The following is a 6,000-nucleotide window of genomic DNA, read 5'->3' on the forward strand; positions in this document are numbered from 1 at the left end:
GTAGCTGAGCAGTCGTATGGCTACTTGCCTAGGGTGTGTTGTGCCAGAAGCCACGTGGTAGAGTGGAATTTTGGTGGGGGACACAAGGCTGTGAGATAGAGGGCAGACGCGTGTGACGACCAACACTTTGTGTTGCGCACTCGCCGCTGGCCGGGTCTCGGGGAGAGACTGTGAGCTGGGCTTCAGTTCTGCACAGTTGTCTGCGGTCGTATGTTGGTGCAAGCGAGGTTGCTCAAGTTTTTTTCTGCAGGTTGGCGAGTTCTTAGTTGCAACAAATGTTCAGAATATATATATATATATATATATATATAAATTTCAGATACCAACATGGATTTTAGACGAGTTAAGATTGATACAGTATTATAATAGTACCTTCTTTCTATTCTGTAGTTTGTATGTGTGTATATGTGATTATCATTTATCTAACCTATTTTACAGCTTTTTACACCACTTGCAAAATTTTAAATTACTGTTATATTATTACAGTACAGTAACCCTTGTTTTTTCCACCCCTTACAGTTATGGTTGGTCATATTAAAAAAATGTTTTTAGACAAACTTTTTTGACGCATACGAGTTATAATACGTTCAAACGGATGAGATATTCAACATATTACGTGAGTTATAGCATTTTTTTCTGTTTTTTCAAAAACCTTCCCCATTTCTACCCCTTGGTCAGATATTGCCCATTAATGAACTCTACCAACATTTTCCATGTTTATATTTTATGTATCAGTTTGGAAGTGATTTGTGAAAAATTATGACTGTTATCTTGTCCACAAAAATGTGATCATATATATACACACACACATATACGGAAGGAGCACCATGGTAATGGCTACAATAGGTAGAATTTCTGGCCAATTCTACCTAAAATTGCCCAAACAACTAAGCGAAGTGAAAAATTACTATTTTATCCGTGTCACCTAAAAATTGAAGAAGATTTGGGTGTTTCTAATTATAAGGCTTGAGCTGTAAAAAAAATTAGCATAAAAAAAAGTTTTTTCAACTTTGAATCCAAAGCCTGGCAAACATTAAGGGAAGATACTGCACAGGTTGTTAAAAGATTTTTATCAAGAGGATGAAATAAGTACATACTTATCATATGATTATGCCTGGTAATAAAGATTGTGTTACAATTAGGAATAAGGGATTGAAAATTCAAGTGCAAAAGCATTTAGTTTAGTTAACCTAAATGAAATTTATCAAGCTTTTAAAGGAAAGCATCCCACTCAACGAATTGGATTTTCAAAATTTTTTGAGTTAAGGCCTAAAAATTGTATTTTAGCTGGTAAAAGTGAAACTCTCACAGTATGGATGTGTACTGTGCATCAAAATGTCAGATTGACGATAGCTTTTTTTAGGGATTAAAAAATTTTAATTTAGATGAATCACCTCTTAAAAGATATCACACTTTCCTAGCAAAAATTGTGTGTAACCCTACAGATCCTCAATGTTAAATGAATGAAGCAAGTGTCCAGGGACAGTATACCTTAAAGAAGCATTGGCAGTGATATTTAAAAATGTGGTACCGGTAATTGATGAGGTAACATACAAGCAATGGGTGACAGAACACAGATGTATGAAACAGTTATGAAAGAAATGGATGATTTCATAGAATATTTTATAGAAAGTCTCTTAAAACTGAAAACCCATTCATTTATTGCATTACAACAGAAATATTGCTACTTAGTATGTATGGAAAACCTGGTAGAAGATGAGGTTATCATTAACTGTGACTTTGCAGAAAATTATTCATTTCTATTGCAGGACGGAGTACAATCATATCACTGTCGGACAAGCAGCCAAGCTACACTGCACCCAATTATTGTATATCATAAGTGGCAAGAAAAACTACGACATGTGGAGTATGTTTTTATTTCAGTGTTTGCAACACAATACAATAGCATTCTATGCTTTTCAAAGAAAAATGATACAAATACTGAAAGATAAGCTGCTATTCGAGCCGATAAAAATCACTTACTTTTCTGACGACAGTGCTGCGCCGTATAAAAATAAAAATAATTTTTTAAATCTGTGGCTGCACAAGAATGATTTTCAAGTAGAAGCCGAATGGCAGTTCTTCGCTGAATCACATGGCAAGAGTGCCTGCGATGGATTAGGTGGCACAGTTAAAAGATAAGCTTTCTAAGCTAATTTATAATAACCATACAATGACCAAAACACCAAAACAGCTTTTTGAGTTTGCTAAGACAATATTCCCGGTATAGACTTTGAATACTACACAGTTGAAGATTATGATGCAGATGAAAATAAACTTTTGCCGCGATTCAACTATTCAAAAGCAATTGAAGATACATACTCACAAACTGCATACGTTATACAGATTTCTGAAAATCATCATCTCACAAAGTCATTCTCATCAAAAGCACAAGTGTGGAAGAAATTATAAAAAAAAGTTGATTACTTAACACCTACAGATTTACAGAAAATTGACTCTGGATATGTTACAATAGTCTCTGACAAATCATGGTTGCTTGCTTGTATTCTTAAAAAAATTTATGAAATTGAATTTACAGTTAGCTTTTTACATCCTAAGGTGCCATCCCCCTCATTTTTTTACCCCAAACCAAATGACATATGTACTAACAGTATTCAGTAATTCAATTCTAGGAGTAGTAAATCCCATGACAGCAACCGGACGAGTGTACACGTTATGAAACTGAAATTAGTGTTTCATAACAGGCTTTAGAAAGATTTTTAAGAATTCAAGATTGAGTAAAAGGGTAGAAACAAAATGACATACTTAAATAATATACAGATAATTGAAAAATCTTAAACAATATAATAATACTAATACTAAAATTTGTTAAAAACTTTAATACAATTCGTGAAAATTACTTTCTAGTAAATAAGGCAACAATTCAACAATTTCATTTGTAAAATAATTCAAATCCTGTTCAATCCTGAGAATTGGTAAGTAAATAGCCTACAAGTGTATAGCTTAAACTTGTATTAAAAGGTTTTCTACTTTTTTCTTCAGCAATGCATTTTATAGTTTAAGAAATATTGTGGTGGCTGTTATTACAAACACATTAAAACTTTAAAATGTTTAATTAATAAACAACTTTATAGGCAAGTATTCCTGGTGAGTACGGGGCAGAAGTGGAATGGAATTGGGGGAAAGATACTGGATGTGAGAAGAGGGAAGGACTTGACGAAGAGGCTTCAGAAATTGGGTACATAGGGGGGAGATCCTTGCCACCAGGCGGAAACCCTATCGTCGCAAGTGTATCCATGAATCAATATGTATACATTCTGATTATTCATTTATAAAACATTGATGTTATTAGTATTTCAAAAACTTAATATTAAATCCTCACTCATGGGCAATATTTATCAGTAAATTGGCTTACGGACTATTAGACTTTTTTTTTAGATGAGGCTAATGTTGGTCCATTATGAAACTTGGCATATAGGTAGCCTATTAGTATACAAATAAAATATATTTTTTTCCAAAAATAAAAATTAAAAGGGGTGTTTTTTTTAGTTTTCAAAAATTTTTTTTTTTTTTTACTTGTTTGAAAAAATTTGATGAAATACAGTTATCTTATATATAGAGTTAAAGCCCACTAAAAACTGAAGAGAATAAAAATATTGCAATAAATAAATAAATAAATATATATTTATGATTTTGAATTGCTATTATTTAAAACTATTAACCCAAAAAAATTTAAAAAAGTATATTGTACCAAAAATCTTTGAAATCTAAAGGGTAAGGTCCATATTATTTTTTTATTGTTTGCTTTCACGTGGAATAACCTAATGATTATAAAATCTGGAAATATAACAGTGTATTTGGTTTTCATTTGCTTTCTTTTTCAGATATATGTACCCTCTTCTAGACAATTTGTTAATGTCTCCTTCAGAAAACATGCTTGGTATTAGGTATCGAAAGTGTGATATTAATCAAATTACCTAGTTCATTAATTTGTCCCACTCTGTTCTGATTAGCAGTGAATTTCAAAATATACTCCGACAGAAACTGACAAGATAAATGTGCCTTTACTGAATATTAAAGCAAAATTAATATCCATCTGTAGAAATGTTCCGGTATTTACCCTGAAAACTAGTTTCCGAGAAATATAAGTTTTCATCTCACATTTTAATATCTGTGCACTGCAGTTGCCACCGCCATTAATTGTTTACCAGTGTTGGTTTGTGTGTTTGTTTTGATGATATTTATTCAAATATTGTGAATGGTCGATCAAATAAGGATAGTTGTAGTGTGGATGGTTTGTTGGGTTAGTATAGCTATATTAAAAAATACTATCAAATATTTTTTTATGATTGCTTAGGAATTACCAATTGAAAATGTGGCTATCCTGACCTAACCAACAGTTCTCATGATTTCACAGTATTTTTAATGTAGCTAACCTAACATAATCAACCATTTTTACAATTTAACTAAAGTTCTCCAAATCATGTAAGTTGCATCCAAATACTAGCCTAATGGATAGCTTAGCTAAATGATTGCTAACATGTATAACATCCATGCTACATTATTTTTTTAAATTGGTCATTTTCATTTTGCTAAATATTCATAGATATCAAAACTCAAATTGGCTGTGTGCGCATTAGTATGACCAACTGTCAACAGGTGGTGCTAGCAATAAAAGTATTTGGATGCTATCCACCCATTAGAAATGCATATGGATGCATCCCTATGTATTTGGATACAGCTATACACACACAGACCCATGCAGAGAAGAAAAAAATGGTGGCGGCCCTGTCAACATACAGGTATTGTAATGCCAGTGATTTTTCAGAAACCAGTAGGAAGATAGAAATGCTGTTTTAAGGGTAAACATTGGACCATCTCTAAGTTTTTGAAAAAAAAAATTTTTTTCAGAACTTTATTATTGCTCCACGGAAAAGCCGCGTGGTAAGAATATTACCCTCTGTTTACATAACAATGTGATGCCAAAAATACTCAGTCGATGTTTTCCAAGAGCTAACAGAACATAAAATGCTACAAAAAAAAGTAAGTATAACAAGTAAACGATACACAAATTACACTTACCGATAATTTTAATGCGTCTCCTGACCAGATCTTCTTCAAGGCTATGCAAATGTTTTGACATCACAAGACAGTTTTATTTTGTTGTTGAAACGTACAACAAATAGAGTAAAATAACTATGGGAAAGAAAACCGCGACACTTCAGTCACTGCAGAAATGTTTTTACGCATAAATAAGTATTTCACATACAACATCCGTGGAAAATAGGATAGCCATAATCCCAAGGGCAGAATTTTTTCATGCGCAATATCCCAAAACATCAATATTTGAGATCAATACAACACATTGATCTTAACTGTTTGTAATCTTAACTATTCTTCTATAAATGTGAAGTCATAAAGCAAATATAGAACATATATGATTCACAAATAAGCCTACATAAACACATTTTCGACTTGCATTACCAGACGGAATTTTATGAACTCAAAAATCAATAACCATTACAGCTAAAAACAGTTCCCAAAACTAACACCATCATCAAAAAAATTTCAAATAAGTGATCATTTTCCTTAACTTCACTTCCAACAGCAACATCAAATGAATTCTAAAAACATTTTGTTTTGTAATACCACACGATTCAACTATGTACGTATCACCGTCCATCTTCCAAAGGTCATGTGTATACTGTCCGTAAAGATGTAAACAACTTGTGCGCATGCGTATCAGATTCTTTCCAATATCAGGTATAGAAAATGCTAACTACTACGTGTTATTTTTTAAACCATTTTCATTTTTTATTAATTTTTATGCGTCCCATGGGGCTCAATACTTGACACTTTCGGAATAAATCTACTAGTGGAATAATATGCTAGCTACATTTCGATAGACAGCTAATGTCTATTCTTGAAACTGATATAGCCACTATCGGAATCAGTAATATTGGATTGACGAAGTCTCTACGTAATTGTGGCAACATGACTTTTGAGAGATGACATCACTGTAGAAAGCCAATCACAATT

The 6,000-nt window shown here is 32.5% G+C and overlaps 1 protein-coding gene across 4 annotated transcripts in view; it reads right to left on the reverse strand.

Moving 5' to 3' along the window:
* The window catches only part of LOC134543147 (uncharacterized), a 66,417-nt gene extending 60,750 nt beyond the window's left edge, over window positions 1–5,667 (reverse strand). For 2 of the 4 annotated variants that reach the window (XM_063388001.1, XM_063387999.1), the window contains exon 1: window positions 5,044–5,662. The gene's annotated coding sequence lies outside the window, so the exon portion shown is untranslated. Of the gene's footprint in view, window positions 1–5,043 lie in introns of all 4 variants that reach the window. The other 2 variants (XM_063387998.1, XM_063388000.1) reach the window with 2 other exon arrangements.
* Window positions 5,668–6,000: the final 333 nt, after the last annotated feature.

Source organism: Bacillus rossius (genome assembly GCF_032445375.1).
Source record: "Bacillus rossius redtenbacheri isolate Brsri chromosome 9 unlocalized genomic scaffold, Brsri_v3 Brsri_v3_scf9_2, whole genome shotgun sequence".
Taxonomy (NCBI): domain Eukaryota; kingdom Metazoa; phylum Arthropoda; class Insecta; order Phasmatodea; family Bacillidae; genus Bacillus; species Bacillus rossius.